Genomic DNA, 23,210 nt, shown 5'->3' with positions numbered 1-23,210 from the left:
ACTCGGCTGAGGAAGCTGCAGGGACAGGTCTATAGCAAAATGAACCAGGTTACAGAACTATTATTCACATTACCTATAATCTTTAACATCCCTTTGCTCTTTTCAGCCACGTGAAGCACAAGGTTTAGCTGCCTGTACTCGTGGGGGAAGGATGGGGGTGTTCCCAAATCTCCACAGGCAGCTGGAGACACCACACAGTGCATGGCTGAGGCACCTTTAGAGCGGGGCTGAAAATTCATTCCTTTCTCATCAGTCCTCTGGCTATGCTTGCTTTCAATATTATTTAATAGTGCTTCACGTATTTCTGACAACTTTTGGAGAGAGGAATTTTTTTCCTGCTGCTGATGAGAACAAAAAGCACAAGTTACACTGAAATTAATGAATACAGCTGGACAAAGAGCCAGCAGTTCCTTATTAAGCTTTAATTGAACTGTAGCACTACATAGAGTCAGTGGAGTTTCTCGGTTGTTTGTGATGTTTCAAGAGAGTAATTCCATCCTAGGACATCCACCAACAAGGCTCATTTATATTCCACTTTAATCCCATATTACCTTTGTAGAGCCAGGGGAAATCTTGACATCCCAAAGAAGGGACAAGCCAGTTTCTTTTGATGAATCAGGAAATAGGGATAGGTCAACAGCCTGGGGCACAGAAAGGTCCCTGGAGTTGGGAATGCAGAGAAGATAATTGAGTTTACTGGTGTGCCAAATGGGATTTACAGTTCTAAATGAGTAATTATGGTCAATAAATTCACCAAGAGCAAGTTGGATCCTAATTTTTTGGTTTTGGTATATTCTAGGTACCATGTTGGATGTAAATAATCGACAGCAAGTGGTTAACATGTTTGCAAGGCTGGTCTGTTGGACAGAGAGCTAAAATAAAGCACCGTGCTGCAGGAAAACCTAATGTATGTTAATTGAATGCCAATTGATTAAACGTATTCATTGAGGTTTCACATCTAGGTCATAAGTAATCTATCTATTACATACTTGTTAAACCTCATTAAATAATTGCCTAGTGGTATTTAACATGCAATAAGTACCCCCTGAAATTCAGCTAAAATGTATTCCTGCATTTGCTTAGGAACTCGCCCGAGTGAATCGATTGAAGATTTAAATAAAAGGGATCTTCTGCACGGTGGTGTGAGATATCCCAGTAAGTCTGCTAAAAAACACATGAGATCTGCACAATTATCCATGTAATTCCATGCAGAGGGAAAGGATTAGTCACCACAAAGCTCTGCTCAGGGATGGAGAGCTGGAGTCTGCAGGACAGGAGCAGAACAGGAGAGAGAGAGATGGTGGAAGAGTTTTCCAAGGTATATGGACTCGGAGCTGCAAATTTTACTTTTATTTTCATAGGTGAAAAATGTTTGCTACAAATCTAGATGTTTATCCCCAGGTACAGGGCTCACTTGTTGCTGGTGAATTATTAGCAACGTCTTGCAGTTACAGGCTCTGGAGCGAAACAGCTCCAGTCACCTCACAAACATAAATTAAAGACTCGTGGGGTCTGTGGGAGGCAGCCACTTTATATCATCCATTGCTCATCGAAGGCATAAGCAAACTCAGGCACCGAGTTTAAATTATTTGCCTAGGCTGTCTTGGGAAAATCGATGGGGAACATCAGCCAGAAAATTCAGACATATCTACCTCTCACCTCCGGCTGCACCAGGTAACTCACGGTGAGTGCTTCAGCCCCTGGTCCTGCAGAGCAGACACTGCACCACAGCCTGGAAACTTCCCATTCCCCTTATCCCCACCCTCTGGAGCCAGAATCAATAACGAGCAGCAAACTAAAGACAAAAGCAAAGCAAAAAAACGCCCCCTCCCCAAACGAACAAAAGTAAAAACCCGTTTATCAGCTACAGCCTAATTTTTGATGGATCCCTGAGACATCTGCTTGTGGCACAAATGAGCAGCCCGTGCAATTTACGGTGCTTCCTTTGCTGCTCAGGATTCTGGAGCAGGCCCTTGGCAAGAAGGTTTTATTCCTCACAAGATCTTCCTGGAGAGCCCCTCTGAGCCCCAAGGCAGGGGGAAAATGCCCCTTTGCCTCCTCACTCCTCTGAGCTCTTCCCAGTCACCAGAGGGTCCTGGGGGCATTCAGCTGGAGCTGACATCCCACTAGCACCTCTCCCATCCCACACAGACCCGATCTTATAATTAAGCCACTTTAATCATCCCATGGAGCAATTCAGACCGATTCCTGGGAGACCAGAGAGACAGAAGTGTGACAATGACTAAGAATCCTAAATATCTAAGGAGTTTTTTTCTGTGACACATCTGATATTTTACAGACATGAGCTAGAAATGTTGCTGAAACCTGCTGATTTCCCCACCCCAGCTTTATTTAATTTTTTTCAAGCTTGTAGGGAATTTCTAGCCAAAACTCTAGCATTAGGATGAGAGCAAACACACGGGGGAGCACTTAGACTGCAACAGCCGGAGTACTCCATACACCCAGCTCGTGTACCTGAAATTACCATTTCGGTGGAAAACCTGGCTTTTCAAAAACCCCATTTGTTCTGAAGAGTTCACCATTTCCCAGAAACCAAAAGTACCACGTGGAATTTTCTAAATGCCAGGACCACAAGGTGACCCACTCAGTCTCTCTGTGCTAGAAAAGAGGAGCACTTCTAGAAAGTCTCGGTATTCTCAACAACAAAGAAATGCTGAATTTTGAAGCCTGTCTCCACTAAATACCTTTTTTAAAATTTTACTCCCAGCTCTAGAGTTGGAAATTTCTTTCAACAAGCCTTGCATTTATATTGGGTTGCCTGTCTGCCTAATCTTCGATGTCCAGCTCAGCAAATTCCCCTGTTTGGAAAGGTATCTCCTAAAATACAGATTTGAGACTTAAAAGAGGGTATTTAGTGTGTCCAACACTTGAGCGAAGCACTTGGCCCCCATAATAAATTCCCTGTATTTGCAGAGTTTTTGTCATGTTTGCACAGTAAACATTTGTGAAATCAATTTAATGGTTTAATTTTTCCAGTGCTTGTGAAGATAGGTACTTCAGGAACATTGCTTAATACACAGCCAAAGCATAAACCCAGCCACTAAACAGTGTTATATAATTAAATTTCTATTTAATGGTGTTTATGCTTCTGTTTTGAAGCTGGAAATGTGATATATGCACACACTTCATAACAGGTGTGTTGTAATGTTATTAGCAGGCAATGATGCCAATGCTTCGAGTTCCTTTAATTTGTGCATTATTAAAGAATCCTTGCCTCATTCTCACATAACAGATTCCAGAATTACCTTCACAGAGGTAAATACCACAATGCTGGAATAACTATTGCCTCTTTGCAGCCATCAGCTCTGCCACAAAGCTCTCTGTAAGACACAGGTGCAGCACTTCTCCATCCTCCCCAGCCTTGCCCACAACTCAGTTTGTGTTTAATAGGACCCAAGAGAGAGCAGAGACAAAGAAAAAGGGGTTTTATGCACATACAAACACAGCAAGGAAATAGCACAGGAGATAACATTCCTCTGGCTCTTGGCTGGAACAACAAAGGGTTCTGAGGCTGAGGAAGAGTGTGGCTGAAGGGAGAGGAAGGCAGGCATTTTTATTACTTGGTGAAGTGAGGAGTTAATTGAAAGGAGTAACACGTTTCACTTATTGATATAATTGGTTATATTTTAATGTCAATATGTTTGGTAACACTCCAGAAATGGGATCAAGGTCTCACAGGGAGCACCCTCAGACACCAGGGACATAGAACTTCTGGCATGTACGGGATTATGCAGGTGATGAGTTCCAGGGTTCTTGGAATCATGGAATCATGGAATATTTTGGTGGAAAAAACCCTCTAAGATCATGAGCTCCATCCATTAACCCAGCATTGCCATGTTCACCATTAAACCATGTCCCCTAGTGCCACATCCACACACCTTCTGAGCACTTCCTTGGAAGTGTACAGGCAGGCTTTTGTGCCTACACACCTCTGGATGCTCCTAAGGCCGTGTTTATGAATATTTCCAAATGGACAATAAAAATATCTGTTTTTCTAGCACTAAAGTTTATTTACAGTCAGCAGGGTTAATGGAAAATTGTTATTATGATGATTTAAGAATGGATTTTGCAGAAAAACCAGAAAGATCTGGTGGCACTTTCATCACATGGTTAGAGAAAAAGATCTTTACATTATTTTTTCTGCATGTGGGTTCAATATCCTTAACAAAACGAGGTCGATATCATGATCTGCATTGTTCAAATATGAAAACAGAGCCAAAGTGTGCTGCTTCTCTGGGGTTATATGCAATGCAGTGTCACCGTGTGCTGATGGAGTGGCAGGTACATCACAGGTGGGAATTTCTCATTAGGAAATACCTGGAAAGCAACAAGAAACGATACTCACTTTAATCAAATAAATGAGTTAAAAATATGGTGGTGATAAAACGCTGTTTAATCTGATCTCATGGACAAAACTGCACTGTGCTGTAAAAAATAATAATAATTTCTCTCCAGCCTATTACACTTCTCAGTGTTCCTGGAGCAGAGCGGAGAGAGCAGGAGCTTTCAAAAATTTCCATCTGCAACGAGGTTTTAAATAGTCTCACACAAACATTTCTTGGGAGAGTAAGCAGCTGCACGGGCACCAGTTCCCTTGTGAAGGGGAGGGGAATGACAGCGTCAGGGCAAGGCTGGCGGTGGGATGCTCCAGGACCTGTGAGCCAAAATAAGGATTTCGACAGCCAAAGGCATCAGTGAAATTATAAATCATTTCAGGAGTCTCCTAAAGAGCTGGGTGGAGTGCATTGCAGGGATCAGCTCAGTTCAAGGAAGCAGAAGGTGAAGCGTAGTGAAAGGAAAAAGGAAACAATTTAAACTGCTCATGTGTGGAGTCAGTCTTAAATTAACTGTAGGGAGTCAGGAGAGCAACGAAGTGTCTTTGCCAACAAGACATCTCTTCAGTGAGAAGTGGTGGCCAGAAAAGCAAACAAAACGTTCATTTGCATTAAGAAAAACCTTGAGGAAAGCAGAGAATTATTCCTTATCTTTAATATGAAGTGACACCACACCATGGATCCTCTGCTCAGCCTCTCTCTCCAGTCTTATGGGAGGAGAGAGCAGAAATAAAACAGGTTTGGGGAAGGCAATGAAAATGATTAAGTGAATAGAAAGCTGAAGTGTGTGGAAAGATTAAAATATTAGAACTATATATCTTAGACATTAGAGGAATAAGGGGAGATGACAGAAAGAAATAAAAAAATAGTGAAAGTGATGATAGAGATATAAAAAAAGTGGAAGGTTTAAAGAAGGTAAGTCAAGAACTCCTATTCCTTGAACAGGAGGTGTATAAGACAAAATTAAAAATCAATAGTTTAGACCTTCTTTACACACTTAGTGATGCTCAAGAGAAGACTGGCATCTGTATAAATTGTGTCCAAGTGTACATTGGGAACAGTAACCTGTAACAGGTAAGAACCATCACAGTCCTGAGCTCAGCCCAGCCGTGAGTTCTTGAAGTCTGAATGATTGGGAGGTGTCTCAGTTCATTAACGGATTTACTGCGTCTGCTCCTGAAGCAGCAGGCAGAATGACTTCCAGAGACAAATACAGTTTTACATATCTCTGCACTGAGATAGAGATCAGGGTTGGATTTCTTCTTCTTCTTTTTATTTCTTTGGAATTAATGAAGTAGAAACCTCTCTCTGTGAAATCTACAGCAACAGGAATTATGCTCAGTGTGTGTGTCAGTAGAAATCAGACGCGTTCCAGTCAGACACCACACCTTCTCCAGCAGACTGTTCTAAGTGCTACAAGATGACGAATAACAGATTTCTAAAACACTTCCAGAGCTGTCCAGCACAAAATCAAATGGCTCTGTGTGGATCAGTTCAGCCAGTGCTGGGAGAGGGGAGCTGACATCACACCAGGTACCACGGCCCCTCTCCGAGCCAGGACAAGGCTGGGCTTCTCAGGGACAACACAAGAAATCCTGTGCCCAGCCTCATCCCAAGGGCCCTGGGCAGCTGCCCTGACTCTTTTTCATGATGAAAGAGAGATGGGAGACTGATGGGAGGCACTGCCATCATCTCAGAGTGTAAAGCTGGTCCTACTCTTTGGCATTTATTATAAAGTGTACTCTGGGCTCGGCATTTCCAGGGAACTGTTACACTTCTCCAAGGGTTAATCACTTGGCTTTTGGCCTCCTGCCTTATAACTCTGTTTGGCATATCCTACAATTACTACTTGGAGAGTTTTATTACTTAATTATGCAATCAGCTATTGTTGTTTAACATGCCATCAATCCCTCCCCACCGGCCCCCTGATATTCCCCCAAACAAGTTTCCCTTTTCAATCACATTTCTCAAAAATTTTCCACAAAGCAAGGAACTGCCAAATTTGTGCTTTGATGAATAAGGTGTAAAGTTTTCCATTGTACAAAATCCTTGCCCATTTTCTGTGTCTCTCCCACTCCTCCACTCCCGAGCCCTTTGATTTCAGGCTGTGATAATATATGTAGTCACATTTACCAGCGCTGGCAGAAAGCAGCCAGAGCACCTCATCCTTTTTACTACATCTCCTAAAAACAAATTAAGACTCCACCAGACAAGCTGTTGGCTTGTGTGAACATCTGCCTGGCACTTTGTGGGCTGCTTGTAGAACATTCCCAACCCCTGAACTGTGTCCTCCTATGGATCAGTGGCTCAGCCCTTTCCACCCAGTGCACGTTTGGTGCAGTCATGAAACATCCCAGTACACTTTAAAGACCAGGTTTAGTGCTGTTGTGTCACTGGAGGAAGATGAAGAGAACATTGCCATGCCATTCAGGAGGGTTTGGGTTTGGGGAAGAGCTCTCAGTCCCTCACTACTCCTTCTTATTCCATGGTCCTCCCATCAAGAGAAGCAAGGCTGAGGTTCTGCAGCGGTTCCTGGAGGCAAAAAAATGCCACAGTGAAAAATAATTTTAAACCAACTTGGTTGTCATCCCCAGTCCCCAGTGCAAGGGTGTGCTGATTTATGGCAACCTCCCAAAGCTGCCCCCAGACTGTTTGACAGCCCAGACAGACAGAGATTCTTAATAGCGTGAAGTGCAGACCCATCCCCTTCCACCTCCAACATCTCCCCTGCTCCAGGACCACAGCTCCACATAAATCTGCTGTGCCTGTGCCAGGGGAATTGTCTCCCGGCCTCCTGCAGCTTGTAAGGGCCGTTTCAGGAGATAGAATTAGTACCTTGATGCTCGGTATTGATCTCTGTTTGATTTATATTCCCTTGATCTGATTTTCTCCTTGGCGTCATGAGTATAAATCAAAAGTAATGCCCACAAGAGTCAGAAGTTATGCTGGCTTTAAACTTGTGTAAGTGAAATTGAGCTTCCTTAACTCCAGGCTTTTCTGGTGAAAAGGGAGGGCAGAGTAAAAAGATCCCCTGCCTGACTCGTGGGAATATGAAATAGCCAGTCAGTGTAGGACGCAGTCTTCAGCCATTCCTTTATTTTATTTCCTGAATCTGGATTTCAGGTGAAAGAATTCATGGAGTCTCTCTCCTAGAGTTAGTTTTGAAACATCCTTGTCTGCAGTAGCCAGCAATCCTCCCTTTTGGACCTCCATGTGGGAGCTGAATTAAAATTTCCTTGTGGGATGTGAGGAGGAATCTTAGGAGGGACAAGAAATGTACTTTTGCAGTGTGATTTCCAATGCGTGACCATTTCGTGTTGAGTCATTCGGATAAAAACCCACAAAGACACCAAAACTCTGTAATCAGTTTTTATTTCCAAGGGAGTCTTCGATGGCCATTCATGGTCATATTCAAGGGACTGATATGGCCTGGAGATTCTCTTTACAAAATTTGGTGCATCTTTCTAAGACCACTCTTCAGATGTCCTAAAATATCCATCAATTTATCGTGAAACTCTCGTGTGCTGAAGAGCTGCTGAGTAATGGAAAAAGGAGGAAGAGTGGTCTGCATGCACTATAATTCTTCATTGTGGCAGATGCAGAGAGGGTTGAGAGAGGTCTGGGGGGATCAGGCTGCATCCTCATGGAGTGAAAGTCCACTCCAGGTAATAGAATTGGTGTGAAAAATTTATAAAGGAGAAAGCTTCCAGGGGGTCCCCTGGCAGCAGCCCGGAGGTTCTGATGTGACTGATGGAAAAAGTAAATGTATCTGAGCGAAGGCCAGGGACCATAAAAGGCTTTGTAGAGAAAATGGACCCTCTTAATTAAGTTCTGTGTGTTTTTGCATAGCTGGGAGGTAGAAGTGCTGGCCTGTCAGGAGAAGCCATGCAACCTGCTCCTCTTTATTTCTCCTTCGTGACCAGGCATTCTTCAGCACCTCCCTCTCGGCCCTCTCCGACAAGGCGCAGAGTGGAATTTTAGTAGAAGCATTGAGAGGTTTCTTGAAAAATTTTATTTTTTTTTAAACCCAACAGTTAAAAAGCAGGTACCTGTGGGTGTAGAGCCAATTATTCATATAGTATCCGTATTGCCATAGCTTGCTTAAATTTCATTTAAATATAAATGGTCTACATTTACAACACTTGCTTAACCCCAGCCTCTTTCAGTCCTTTGCCTTTAAATTACTGACTATCATGCTTAGCCCTCAAGTGAAGGAGTAAAGCTGTTAAAGGAATGCATTTGCATGCCAATGGTCTGAGACCACATCAAACCCACCTCAACAGATTATTTTGAGGTTTTGTCTGATTTTGTATTTGTTACACCACGCTTTGAGAGAGCCCTGCTGCTGGGCTTCAACACTCCCCGGGGAAAGGCCCTCCACAAAGGCCACATTGGGGCAGGAGGCAGCAAACCAGGGAGCACCTGCAGGAGCTTTTTTGCAATATAATCCAGCAAGCATCATCTCATAGCCTTGGGGAAAGAGAAGGGAATCAATGCAGGCAAAGCAATGCCTTTTCAGTTTGTTGTCAACACACTGTCAGCTCTTTCTTGTATTCCCTGTCTCCTGTTAATGACAAAGGGAAAGGGAACTGATGAGGGATTGGGTTTTTTGGGTTTAAGCCTTGCTGCAGCTCATGTGAGCAAACACACACACGCGTCACTGTGTGAAGGGTGTCAGCAATGGGCTCTTTCATTTATACGATGCCTCATTTCTTAGGGTAAACAATAAACACTCTGCTGAAATTCCAAAGAGCTTCTGGGATTAGTTGTAGTCTGCTGGGAAACCAATTACTCTCAAGCTCCAATGCTCTTTCAGATTGCGACACTTGCTAAATTGGGTTCAGGGAGCGCTGGGTGGACAAAAAGGTGCGTGTTGTTGTTATTCCCTATCGGAGCGTTCCCGTGTCTGCTCAAACGAAGAGGGGAGCATTGAAGAAAGCTATTTCCCTCCAAACACCAGGCTCCATCTCCATGTGACAGCAGACAGAACAGAAAGAGGTGCAGGGACAAGAGGAGATTTGAGATGAGCTTTGCTCATCGCTGCAGGATGGAAATACGAGCGGCTGCCTTTGATTAATGTATGCCCAAGGTCACACATGCAACTGTAACAGTCAATAGCAATCAGATTAGCGTAATGTATTATTCAGTGTTTATGATGGTGAATTTGTATAGCGCCCGTGAGGCAGCTTTGATCCCCTTGAAATGTTTCCTGAATGCCATTTGGGAATGCCACAAAGCCCAGGCAGCACTGTGGCATCTCCAGCTCACGTTCCTCCTGTCAGCAATGCATAATTACCCCCCTCTGCTGCTCCTCCTGCCCGGACACACACTTGGATTTAATTGGTCTGCAATTGGTTTCCAGCCTGACTTTTTTTGCCCCTAGGTGTTAGGGAAGTAGGGGAAATAATCAAAAGTAATGCATTTAATTGAAGGTCCCAAGTGCTTTACAAATACTGCTTCGTTAGGCCTCGCTGTAAATAGGTGATAGCTTTATCCAGATGCAGTCCTGGCCCATGGATGAGCATGCAGTGCCCTGTAGGATGCAGCACCACTCTGTGGGTTCGGTAGATAATAGTGCATAATTTATACTTTATTTGTCAATCTTGCCCTCTAGAGCTTTTAAATAATTTTCAACTCACTTCATATTTTGAAAAGATTTTTCTAAACAATTCTACAAATAATTTCTGGGTTGGTTTCTTTTTTGCTGTTTGTTTTTTTTTTCCTCTCGGTTCTCTGCAGAAGGATTGAGGAACTAAGGAGAATTTATTCACATGTAGGCCAGCTCTTTGAAAATGAACAATACTACACAGTGGAGAGGTTTTAGACACAGTCCAGTACAAGAACTTTTAAATTTAAAAAAAAATATGTCTTGTTAATGAGCAATTTGTTGGTGAGTGGGATGTAAGGTCCATTCTGTTTAGTTTTATTGCACTCAGTCTACCACAGGATCTGGAGGTGTGGATGCACAGGGTGGGCTTGGCATGGGATGGGCTGCACTCACGGGTTCTTTTTCTGAAGGAGAAACCCAGCATTGCCCTTTAACCAAAAGTGCTGCTGCTCGCAGACAGACCCGACAGGGCAGGATGCAGACAGGAGAGGGAGATCCTGGAAAGGCCTGGTAGGAAGCTGACATTCCCTCTGGAAGGGATTTGGAACTATGTGGTCTTTATGTTCTTTCCAACCCAAAGCATTCTGTGACCTATTCAGGTAAATGATGCAATGACAGATAAGGGGACCTGTGTAAACCCCAGAGGAGAGGAGGATATAGAAGGGAGAGCAGGTGTTGTTTCTTACTGAAAGGAACTTGCTGGGTTAGATGTTTTGTTAAATTTGGATGCCAAACCTTTATTTGTCATTTTGCACTCCGGTAAATAATTTTATACAGTGACTCACAAACCCTTACTCAAAAACTAACTCAGTCCAGTTCCTTGGAGGCAAGTCATTCCACATGGATTGAGCATAGCCAGGACGCTGTGAGCTGTGCCACATCAGCAGGCAAGGCCTAGCTGGGGGAAGCTGTGCTAGGGCTACCTCAGGGACTTCTGTTATGTCCAGTCTTGCTCAAAATCACACTTACTGACCTGGAAAAACAGATAGAAAGCACAGTAATTAAATTCCCAGGTGATACCTAAATTGGAAGGCATAGCAAACAACAATGGGAAAACCATTCTGGGAAAAACTCTGATGGACCAAGAGAGAAAAGCAATGAGGAAATGTACAATGAGATGAAACCAATGGATGGATGGGTTGGTAGATGGGGTTGATTGGTGCTGGTCGGTGGGACATACTCAGCAGGGCTGGAGAATATGGAAAAACCAAAATATCTGATATTTCAGAATATATTTTTGGCAATGCAGCACGGTTGCGAGTAAGTCCACCAGACAATTAGAGCTGAAAGACTAGAGGCTTGGGAGGGAGACAAGATGAGAATATTGTCCATAAAAGAGCAGCTGGGCACATGTAGAAAATTGTATTCTGTTACGACCACTTCAACACCAGGAAGAAGTCAACAAATGAAAAACAATTAAGAAGAAATGACAGAGAGTAATCTGATAAATAAAAGCTGTATTATGGCAGTGTTGCTGAGCTAAAATTTGAATTGAGGAGGGACAATTACAGTGAGCAACAGGTATTTAGGCTGTAGATAGGAGCATTAACATGTAGATAGAAACAGAGGCAGGGACTCCTGGCGGCAGCCAGAAAGTGCCCACAGGGGAAGAGAGGAAAATATTGGCTGAACATCAGCATCAGTTCCCTATTATCCGAGCAATTAGTCCTGTGGAATGAGCCCTGGAGAAAAGTGCTGACTGATTTTAAACTGGTACAGTCTGAGAACTGGGAAACAAACCATACAGCAGCAAAGAGCCTTTCACTGGCACAGGGATTCAAAAATTCCTCCTTTTCTAGGAGCTTTGTTTATAGCTCTTGACAGTTAAATCACCCTGACATTTGATATTGTGACTGTTCGAAGGACTTTGGTCTTTACCACTTTCATTTTTACACATAGGAGGGCAGCAGTTAATAAGGAAAAACCTCCCAGAGTGGATGAAGGACCTTTCCTATTCATTCTTGGTAAAAAAAAAATGTGAGCAGAAGACTCAACCAACTTTCATCAAACTTTCTGATGCTCTGAGTTCTGGGAACATTTCTGCAGCTCCCTGGTGTCCTGCTGCCATCCTGTGTGGCCCAGGCACCCTTGGGATTATTTGTGGAAGGCTTTAGGATAGAGCAAGACATATTTCAGCTGACTCTTGTCAGTCTCTGGTTAAAATGACATCAAAATGGTGCCTACTTGCTATGCAGGGTGGAACTATGGTGTAAGACATTAAGACATTCCTTTGTGAAAAGAGAAAATGGCTTCTCCAGCTCTCCCTTTTTGTTCCTTCCCAGGAATTACGAAAAGCTGCACACTTAAATCAAGCCCTATGTCGTGTTTCTGCAGGAGGAGACCTTAGGTGCTGAAAAGGGGGACTTCAAACGGTGATATATTTGTGTGGAAAGAGTCAGCTGTGAATGCGACACCCATTTCCATAGCTGCAGGAGAGAAAAGGGTGGTTTAGACACAGGAACAGCTTTCCCTCTAGCCTGAGACAGAACAGAGACAGATAATAAGGTCCTGGAGCTCATGCAAATGTGCTTCCTTTTTGAATTTATGCTACTTTGAAGCTAGCCCAGCTCTGAGCAGTGGGTTGGACAGGGTGACCTCTAAAGTCTCTTCCAACCTGAATTATTCTGGATTTGTCATTGTAATGCTGCACTTTCATCTCACAAAGACGTGTATGGCTGCCCAAGGAAGATCAGGACTGCTCCCAAAGCATGTCCTGCTGACCATCTCAGCAGGGGGGAAGGGACATATCTGTTCCTGAGGCTTCCAGACATTTTTAGGGAACTCATTATGTTCTAGATAAATTCACAGCATTTAGCACTCGTCTGCCAATGCAATCTGTTAAGTTTGTATCAGAAGGAGAATTTGACCAAAATGAAGGCTTGAGTTTCATGAGAACATTCACAAGTGAGTGCTGAGGTCTGCCTGCTGATGGAGGGCTCAGACTTCCCAGCACGAATCCTGCCCCGAAGGCTGGATCAGGATGCTGAACCACAGACCGCAGCCTTCACCCACGCACAAGCCAGGAACCCCACGGAATGGCCTTGCAGAGGGCAGGGTGTGCCACCAGCCTCTGGCCATTCCCTCCTTCCCACCCTGTGCCACCCGCTGTCCCCATCCAGTGCTGCTCCCTCCCCACAAGGACTGGTGCTGCACTGAGTGTCAGCAAACAGCAGCAGCAAGAAGTGCTCCTGCAATCATTTTATTGCTTACACAATGTTTGTACTGCACTGCAGGATAAAAAGGTTCTTTCATATCCAGTGCAGGAGCCAACCTCAATCCCTATTGTACCTTCTCACTCACTTTATTAAGTTTACTTCATTTCTGCTCTGCCTCTGTACCTCTGTGCCCTCTGCTGTGTGTACCAAATCTTATTGACATTTTAATATTAAATTATTATGACAAGAAGATATTCCACTTGCTAAGTAATTTGTTTTATTCGGAGGAAAATTGGAAGCTGCAGAAAAACCATTATGAAAGATTAAGACAATGGAGTGATACTGACTGATACAATATAAATTATTATTTTGTCAGCAGCACACCCAAAACCTCTACTAAAATTTTAAGCAATAAAGCCAACAAGTTAGAAAATTAAATTTGGGGGATAAAAAGAATATTATGCACACAGGAAAAAAAAATAACATCAGACAGACATTACAGAAACACACATCCCAGAGACATCTGCAGGAACCGGAGGGGAATCCATAGATGAGCACCTGGCCTCAACTGGGCTCATTCAGGGTGGGTTTGTTGGAATTGTCATTGACTTTGGGACACAGTTGATTCCCACAAAAACAGATTGATAAGGAATTTCTTTAAGTGATTGTTGAAAGGTATATCCTTATTCTGTCATCTTTCTTTCTCCTTTTGAAGGCTTGAGCTTTGGCCCTGATGGAGGAACATGCAGTCCCTGTCCCTTATTTCTCTCTGCCTTCCATCTCCTAAAGCTCTCGAGATGCTCCAGGAGCTAAAATCAGCTCCTGCTTCCTGCCTTGGGACAATCAAACCTCAAATACTGGAAAGGAGGTGACTTCAAAAGTGACATGTCATGGTTCACAGGCAGCCTGGGGAGTGCAGCACATGTCTTTGCCGTTCCTGTGCTCCCTGCTCAGCAAGGGAAGCAGCTGGTAGGGATCGTGCTCTGGCAGTAAGCAAAGCTCCTGATTTCTGGAAATGCCTTCCTGCTTCTAAGGTAGACCCAAGCTCCCAGGAAATCTGGGGAATAAGGAGCCAGGGAACATGGCTGTCAAAGAAAGGATAATTTTACATGCAACTTGTGGTCCTGCAGTTGGCATTTCAGTTAAGATGTGCCACCTTTTGAGTAAAGAACAATTAACCAAAATATTGCTCCCACCTGGCAATTAACCTCTAATGCAGTAGAACCTTAATTTAAACAAAATTAACTCATTCTTTGTCATCATATTTTCAAGAGCGAGGTTGCTGTTGGCTTCCTGGACACTCCTGGTTTGAAAACACCGTGTGTGTTTAGCTTAGATACAATGTCCTTTGTTTGAGCAACCTTGATAACACACAAGGGGAGCAGTGGTTTTATATGGCTGTGTGAAAAGACTGTGCATTGCAGATACACTCAGGAATGAAATGCCTGGATTCTTCCCATCTCTAGGGGTCTGAGATGGGTAAAACTGCCAAATGCCTCTGACCTCGTACAGAAGCCAAGGATCCACATCTTCATGGTCTAACTTTGGCTGAGGAAGTTTAAATGCTGTAGGTTTCCAGGGGAGGCAGTGAAGCGGGCTGGGGAGAGACAAAAATCAATCACTGAAATCCAGTTAGGCTTGTACTGGAAATCAGAACAAGCTGCAAAGCTCAGTGCCTGTGTGGGTATCACTGTCCCACACAGGCTTGTGTTCCACACCCCCAGAGACACCTGAGGGTTACCTATACATACCTGCTCAAATAACAGCCCATAAAACGCCCTCGCGGAGGGCACAAGTTAAGGCACATACCTTTTTGTGAACCTAATAGAGCACGGGGACCAAAATGCTCACATGGCTGCAGTCTTTTCAAGGAAGGTGAGCTGATACCAGAGCCATGAGCTGGCTTTTGGCTTTGCTGGGATTTATTTTTTCAGATGATTGCAGCAGCTCTGTGACTACAGGTCAGTGTATAAGCAGCTTTATCCTCTACTAGCTGGATTTGTCCATTAACTCACTCTAGATTAGAAATGAGCCCTCACTACTCACATTCACTATCTGGAGGTTTGCATATTCAAAACCAGTGGCAATATTCCTACTGCAAATCTAAGGAAGATGGGGCTTGCAGAATTTCTGGATGTCTGCAGTGTTTCATCTCAGGGTTAGCAAGAGAAAAGTAACTATCCTTAGGGAAGTAATCAATTCTTTAGCTAGGAAAGAGAAGTGGCTGCCAAACTGGAATTGTGGCCAGTATCTTGTCCTTTGTTGTGAGGGTGGGGAGGCCCTGGCACAGGGTGCCCAGAGCAGCCGTGGCTGCCCCTGGATCCCTGGCAGTGCCCAAGGCCAGGTTGGACGGGGCTTGGAGCAACCTGGGACAGTGGAAGGTGTCCCTGCCCATGGCAGACGAGTGGTACTGGATGATCTTTAAGGTCCCTCCCAACCCAAACCATTGTATGATTTTATGATGCTTTAGGCAGCTCTTCAGAGTTTGTGGTGCAAGATTTTAACTTGCATTATGTCAAGACACCAGAAAGGAGGTTGTGGATGGAGGGCTCTCAATTCCCAGAGCAATTCCTGTGCCTGAGAGCAGCATTTGATGTTACTTTCCTGTAGGGAAGAAAAACTACCCAGCATCTGGAGCTGGCTCCTTCCACCTCTGCTTCTTGAGAACACCAGGGGTTGTACCAGGGTAGTGTGACATTTTCACACTGAGTCAATTTAGCAGTTTTGTCCTTCTTTCCTCTGGGCAGCCTGGAGTGGTCATGTTCTCCCTTCCTTCACTGTTTAAGGCAGGAGGAGAAAAGGCAAAGTCGTGATTTGTTGGGAAATATAAATTACAGCAGCTGCAAAACAGGGGAAGAATTTGGTTCATGGGCCTGTTGTACATAATATCACACTGAGCATGTGAGGTATTTGACTAACATTTGGGAAAAAAAAGATTCATTAACCAACTGGAAAGTTGATGGATTTCTTGAAGATCTTTCCAAAATTCCTATTATGAGGACAGCATTCTTGTGTACTAGACATGGAGTCCCTAGACACTTAACAGATGGAGTTAGATCACAGTCTGTTTTTAATCCTTGGATGATGACCTCAATTGCAAAGGTACTGCTTCTCATCTTGTCCTGGCACTGATCTGGCTCCTCCTAGCATTTCACACTTGATGCTCAGCGGTACTGAATATAAGCTGAAGAGAAAATAGAGAATTAAAAGTGTTAGCTCATTTTTTAAGACTCACAGAAACACCATCACTGCCGGTGGGAGACAGCGAGGGAATTCAGGAATCACTGTGTCCATAAAGTATTGTTATCATATTGAAGTCTAACTTTTGTAGGTCTATGATGATCAAGTTTTGAAGATGAAAGATTGGTCTGTAGAAACTACATTATAGAACAGACATTAAATATTAATCTTTGTGTACCAGAGAGATTTTGGATTACAATTTATGATCTAGAAACATCTCTGTGTTCCCTCCACATAAAAACACTGATTGTCTTGGTAAATGCAACTATTTTTGAGGAGAGAAAACAATCCAGGTGGAGAGCCAAGCCCAATATCTTCATGTAAAGCCAAGGATTTTTAGTCAAGTACCAGTGACTGTGGTCATGGCATGTCCACGGGAGGGCAGCAAGGAAATGTCATCTCCTGTCTGGATTTTCCACAGGGATCCCACAGCTCTCAGGGGCCCCCAGAGTCAAGGTTAGGACTGTCCTGAGTGGGGACAGCAGGCTGGGGAGCAGGGAGAGGAGCTGCCTCTGCTCTTCAGGTGCCCTGAGATGTGTAAAGACACAAAAGCTGTATAAGTAGGTGATTTCTTGGCTGAGTTTGCAAAGCGGAGCAGAATAATCATCTGGGGTGAAACTGTAATTAAAGGTGTGCCGATGTTCCCAGTGAATGAGAGTAGAGGAAAAAACATCACTTTGGGATGGAAGGTTAATTTAAATGCCAAGTTTCCCTTCATATTTTGAAATAAAATTTGAATTAATCTGGAGATTAAATGTCACTTTGAGTGCATGTTAAAAAATGAGCCAAACTTGCCACTGCTAATGTGTAACTGAACCAGTGTTTTCAGATTGCTTTGCCCCTGCTTTTGGTTTATTTTTATTACGGCCATTTTTCCCAAGTAAAACCTGAATTCATGGAATGTGTCAGGACTTCTGTAAACTTTTCATGAGTCAGGAGCATGGGAGCACCTGGGAGCACCATCCCAAACCCAGCCCCTGCGGGTTTCTGTCTCAAAGCCTTGCCTGGGTCAGTACCTACCCATGGCACAACTGTCCCCTGTCCCCTCCCACGGCAGAGACCCCATATGGAGACCTAATTCCATGTCCTGGGAAGGCACTGCTGCAGCCACAGCCCTGCTGACTGGCAGCCAGTCTCCTGTGGTGTCAAAGGGACTCCTCCAGTCAACAGCTCTGAGCTGAGAACAGAGGAGAACTGGAACAGGAGGAGAGGTTTCCAGAAGTGACGTGCTCGGGCTGATGGCAATTAGGCACGAGGGCTGAGTGAAGAGAGATGTTTAATAGGGCTCCAGTGGAACTGAAACCATGGGCTATATTAATTTTTTTTTTTTTTTAAATATATCGATCTCAAAAGCTTCCACCCAGCAAAAGAAAAAATAAAAAAGACACTGCAGAACGATATACTGAGCCTTATCTTAATTGAACATTAGGAGATGTTCCTGTGGCCAGCTGGGGGCTTTTGCTGGTTCAGCACTCAGGATGGTATCTCCCAATTACTGCCATTAGCAGCGTACTTAAGGGAAACGTTTTATCCTTTCCCAGCGAGGCTGAGCACCTGGAGGTGTCAGTGTGGATGAGCGAGGCTGCAGACCTGCAATTTGTTCTCGTCTGTTGTAAGTGCCCTTGTACCTGCTTTTAACCTCTCACAAATGCAATCTAGCTCACTTTTTAATTTTTTTTTTTTTTTAACTGTTGAGTAAAATGTCTGAAATTTCTTTAGAGAAAACCACGGGATTAGAGATTTAGCACAGGGTGCCCAGAGAAGCTGTGGCTGCCCCTGGATCCCTGGCAGTGTCCAAGGCCAGGTTGGACGGGGCTTGGAGCAACCTGGGCTAGTGGAAGATGTCCCTGCCCATGGCTGAGGAGAGGAACTGGATGAGCTTTAAGGTCCCTTCCAACCCAAACCATTCTGTTGTTTTGTGCGCAGGCAGACTCTTAAGTTACTATGGAGAAGACAGCAGCTGTAAATTCACAGCCACTGGAGCTGCCGTGGTGGCTGCACTACTGAGAACCAGCAGGCTCGAGAGTGATTTTCTGTAGGTAATTTCTGGCTATTTGCACACAGGAGTTTTGCTGGTTTATTGATTTACCCATTTCTTCCAGCTGGATTCATTCCAATACCAGAAATTCAGTTTGTCACATTACAATTTTCCCTTTGGAAATGATTTGTGGCAAGACCACTACAAAGGAATACATCGGCTTTGGTGTTATAAAGTTATAGAATGGTTTGGGTTTGAAGGAACCTTAAAGCTCCTCTCCTTCCACCCTCCTGCTATGGGCAGGGTCACCTCACCCTAAACCAGTTTGCCCAGTGCCCCGTCCACCCTGGCCTTGAACACTGCTGGGGAAACATCTATTTAAAAATCTGTGTTTTTTCACCACCCAAAGCTTAGGGAGATGGTTTTTCATTCATCCACTCCTTTCCCTGCTGGCTGGAAGTGCTGTCATACTGGAGATGTCTTATGTTATGCACAGACTTGAGGAAAGCAAGATGTATATTTTCCTGGTAACTTCTCTCTTTTTCTTGGTTTTTGGGGCTGTTCCAGTATATAGTAACTCTCCCCAGATTTGTTTTCAGGATGCAGGCTGCTCCAGATGAAGTTTGGAGCATGGTGTCTGGAATTTCTGCTGCCAGGTTATGCTGTGTGGAGCTGCAGAGATTTTGTTTATCGTGTGGTTTCTTCACCAAAACACCCAAGATCGTGTTTTTCTCACTTGTCTCCCGAAGACATCACAGAGTGATAGATGATAGTCATTTTGCATAGCTGATTGCTATCCCAGGGCCTCAAGTGATTGCTTGAGCTTTCTGAAGAGCTCTGCCACGCATCACTGCCTGGGTGAGCAGAGAAAGTTGAATATGACAGAGGAGAAAGGGCTCCCAAGCTCCTTCCAGGAAGGACATGAGGATGTAGGAAGCAAAAAAATTCTTTTTTTTTTTTTTTTTTCCTCTGAGTTTCCCCAACACCCAGGAAAGGGCAGTGCAGGCTTTGGCTGGGAGAAGGGATCCCCGGGGAGGGAGCACATTCCTCTGTCAAATGTTCTACGAACAGTTGCCAGCTTGGTGCTAATTATATAGTGCTCACCTACCACCAGGGCCAAGAGTTACCCAAGGAGACTTTTTATCCTGTTATTCAGCTTTAATTGACTGTGCCGAACTGAAATTTGCCTTTGGAAGTCTCTCCATACTTCCAGTATCTTGGAAACAGAACCTTTTCAAGGAAGAAGCCTAATGATATACCTTCCTTTTCCCAGCCAGAACTTTGCTTAACAGACAAAAATTACTAAAATCCAAGTTCCAAGTAATTACAATCAGTCAAGATGTGGAAGCTCTTCCAACACTAAGTTTTGTGTGTCTTTTTGCTTTTACAGAAACTCCCTCTGTTCTCTCTCCACACTTTAAAGATTTAAGCAATCAAGTTCCCTGTTTTCTCTTAATGCTCTGCATTTTAGCCATCAATAAGTCTGGATTATGTTTTCCAAGCAAATGTTTCCAAGAATATAAATATATGGCAGGGGGGAGGCGTATATATATAATTTTAATTATGGAAAAAATAAAAGGGCTGAGTTCCTTAAGGAAAAGGAATGGAAGCAATCCATCCTGTGTTTCCAACAGAGGTTGACATGGTCCATGCTCATGGAGTATTGGACAAATCTTGAGTTTCTTTACAACTTCTCTTGTTCTGCTTTTAGTTTTCACTTAGAGCTGAAAACAGGTGGCGGGAGAGAACAGGAAACTCTTACAGTTGGAGTTTGTAAGGACCTGTTCCTGTCAGAAATGTATCTACTCTTCCTTCCCTTCTGCTGACAGCATTCTTCATGCTAATGGAGAGCTGCATAAATCCCTCCTAGTTCTCTTCCTTATTTTCAGATCATTTCAGCTCTGCTGGAACTTTTCTGCTGCTCCCGTCTTCCATTTGGGATATTTTCCTTAATTTCTCTTCACACCTGGTAATGTGCAGTATTCAATAATCTCTCAGGGTCCCAAACGCTTGAAACATGTTTTCGGAATGCACTGTCACGCTTACAACTGCTCCTGTTTAAAGGAGCATGAATTTCCTCAGCACGTCATGCTCCAAATCCCTGTTTCTGAGAACCTTTCTTAGTTACAGTCCCCAGTGCTGTAGTTACTGCCTTTAATAATTGTCTTTCTCCATTTTTATGCTGGGGGGTTGTTTTTAGGGCTCTCCTGGGGAGAACAAAAAGGCCATAAAATTCTTTAGTCTCAGGGTCATTTCAGATCAGGTACAAATTTTGTAGGCACCAGACTGGTGCCTTATTGCTCCATCTGTAGAAATTCACGGAGGCAGTGGGAATAGCTCAGTCTGTCCTACAGAGATCAGCTGAATGTCCTACACAACTCTGTGTGACACTTCCAGGAGGAGCTGGGCAGATGTTGGCCATGGGGTGGCAAAGCTGTCCAAGCTCCACTGCATTAATCCCCTCTGGGCTGCCTTGGTGCAGGTGAGCCGCAGGGACAGCCTCGGCGGCTTCCCTGGGCTGTGCTGTGATTCCCATGATAAACCCAGTGGCTGGGATCTGTGGCAAGAGGTGAGAGATGCTGGTCACCACCTGGCTGCTCTGGGGCAGAGATCCCTTGTGCTCCCTCCCTGCTGCAGCTTCCAGGGAGGGACAGCTTGGCTTTGCTCCCTGCAACGTGCCCACGGGGCAAGAACCAACACAGGGCACTGCTGTGGATGCAGCTGTGCCAAGGGATCAGGTCTGGGATCCTGGGATGAAACCCAACTTATTTACGTCATAACCTCAACATCTGTGCGCTGGGGATGAGCAGTGGATGCCACAGGGCTGGTGAACCCAGTAGAGGCTGTGAGGGAGCTGAGACAAGCACAGAATCTCTGAATGGTTTGGGTCGAAAGGGACCTTAAAGCTGATCCAGTTCCTCCTCCTGCCATGGGCAGGGACACCTTCCACTATCCCAGGTTGCTCCAAGCCCTGTCCAACCTGGACTTGGACACTTCCAAGGATAGAGACAAACTGTTCATTCCATTTCAGCTGCCTTCTTTGTGCCTTTAACAAAGCTTCCTCCCCTGAATCCTCACAAAGCTCCGGTTCCACACAGGGTTCCACACAGCAGAGCTGGAGAGCCAGACAGTCTCTTGCCTTGCTCTGCATGGGCTTGGGAGTAATAGAATGAGTCATCAGATGGGACCTTAAAATTATGATGTGTGGCACGGCTTGTGAAAACCTAAAGAGATTAATATTTAAAAAAAAAAGGATCCAGTTCCCTCAGCGCTGTAATGAAAAGGTATTATACACACCAGGCACCTGTGTGAAGGTATCCCTGTAACGATCTATTACCATTTGAATGAAGGCAGATTAAATACACACTAGAAACTGAGCACTGGAGAATTTATACTGTTTTCTCCAGGACTGCACCACGAGAGAAAAGAAGCAGCAAAGAGAAATGATGATAAAAAAAAAAACCAACCACCAAAATACTTAAAAAGGATATTGCTGCCCTATATTTTGTGTCTCCTTGCTGCTCTCAGCACTAGGGATTTTTGTGTAAAAACAAAATACTTATGCCAGCAGGAGTTGGGTCCAGAGTCTTCCTTGTACATGCAGGGACTGGTTCTAATGATCCCTAATGGAGATGCTCCCAAATGAATTTTCAAAGCCTCAGCTTTCCAAAATCCTTATCCATGTCACTGATGGTCATGTTTTGTTGGAAGTAGCACTCAGAAGGGAGTTCTGTAATAAATAAATTGCTGCCAAACTCCAAGAAACCAATACTTCACACACAGTTATCTCACTACACACTTTCAAGCAAGTACTTCCCTTGCATTTTCCTTCCCATCATTTCTGATAAATGAAATAATGTTACTTTTATCTGCTACCTTTGTGAAGTGCTGCACATGTTATTTGTGCAAGGAGAATGCCAATGAACTCATTCTTTTTTCCTTTGCTTACATGAGAATAAAGCCCAATTTCTCGGCAGAGGCAGCATCAGATTGCCAGTTGCTAGATGAGGTAAACCAGATTTTCTTTTTTTAATTTTTAACTTGAAATTTAGCAGTGCTGAGTTTTCTAACACCAAAGCAACAAAGCTTTTGGAGTAGACCGATGACCTAAGGAAGTGCTGCCATTCCTCAGGTGCCCTGCAGTCCCACTACCACCCCACATATTGATGTATTGAAGCATCCTGCAGCTCAAAATAGGTTTTATTGGCGGTCCTTTAGGTTCTGCTTTTGTTGATGATATGCCTGACCCACCAGAAGGTATTTCAAAGGAAGCTCTTGGTGTCTTTCATGTGCTTGCCCCATTTGATGCCCCTTTGCCAAATTATAGAGGCATGGTCTTTGAAGCACAAAAAAATGTTGCCACTTCTCTGTATTTGCTTCCCTTAGAAGCTGTGGATGTCAGTCCAAGCTGAACTGTGGCACTAGGTGAGGCATAACCTTGGGATCACAGCCATTTCTTGACCCTTTATATACCTGTATTTTCTTTTGTACCCCCTTGTCCTGATGTCTCGGTTTTGAAAGACAGGTGTCTGCTAAGGAAGGCAGAGGCCCCCCTTGAAGTGGCAGATATAACCCCTTTTCCCTCCAAGTTATTATATTCTGAAATCAAGGGCCTTTAGGCAAAGATGTGGGAAATAGGAATAACAGTTCTTTACTCTCTCTATATATATGTATATAACCAGTCAAACAAAACAACAACAACTCTGGCAGTAACAGCAGTCACAAACCCAGTGCCAGCCTTCTCGGCTGTCAGGCTATTTCCCCTCGGGTGCAGTTCCGCTCGCAGCCGGCAGGGGCGCTGGCGGCTCCCGGTGAGCAGGGCAGGTGCGATGGTTCCCCCGCGGCTGCAGGGGGCGCTCCGGAGCGAGCTCGGG

General features: G+C 44.3%; 1 long non-coding RNA gene across 2 annotated transcripts in view; it reads right to left on the bottom strand.

Moving 5' to 3' along the window:
- Positions 1-10,615: 10,615 nt before the first annotated feature.
- The window catches only part of LOC121675272, a 31,311-nt gene continuing 18,716 nt past the window's right edge, over positions 10,616-23,210 (bottom strand). Inside the window, exon 3 of one of the 2 annotated variants that reach the window (XR_006020027.1) lies at positions 10,616-10,936. This is a non-coding gene — a long non-coding RNA (uncharacterized LOC121675272). Of the gene's footprint in view, positions 10,937-15,514; positions 16,303-23,210 lie in introns of those variants that run through there. The other variant, XR_006020028.1, reaches the window with a different exon arrangement.

This window comes from Corvus kubaryi, unplaced genomic scaffold (assembly GCF_017639235.1).
Source record: "Corvus kubaryi isolate FWS band 111438036 unplaced genomic scaffold, C.kubaryi_AGA036_p1.0 134, whole genome shotgun sequence".
In the NCBI taxonomy this organism is placed as follows: domain Eukaryota; kingdom Metazoa; phylum Chordata; class Aves; order Passeriformes; family Corvidae; genus Corvus; species Corvus kubaryi.
This window is presented reverse-complemented; position numbering and strand designations above follow the sequence as displayed.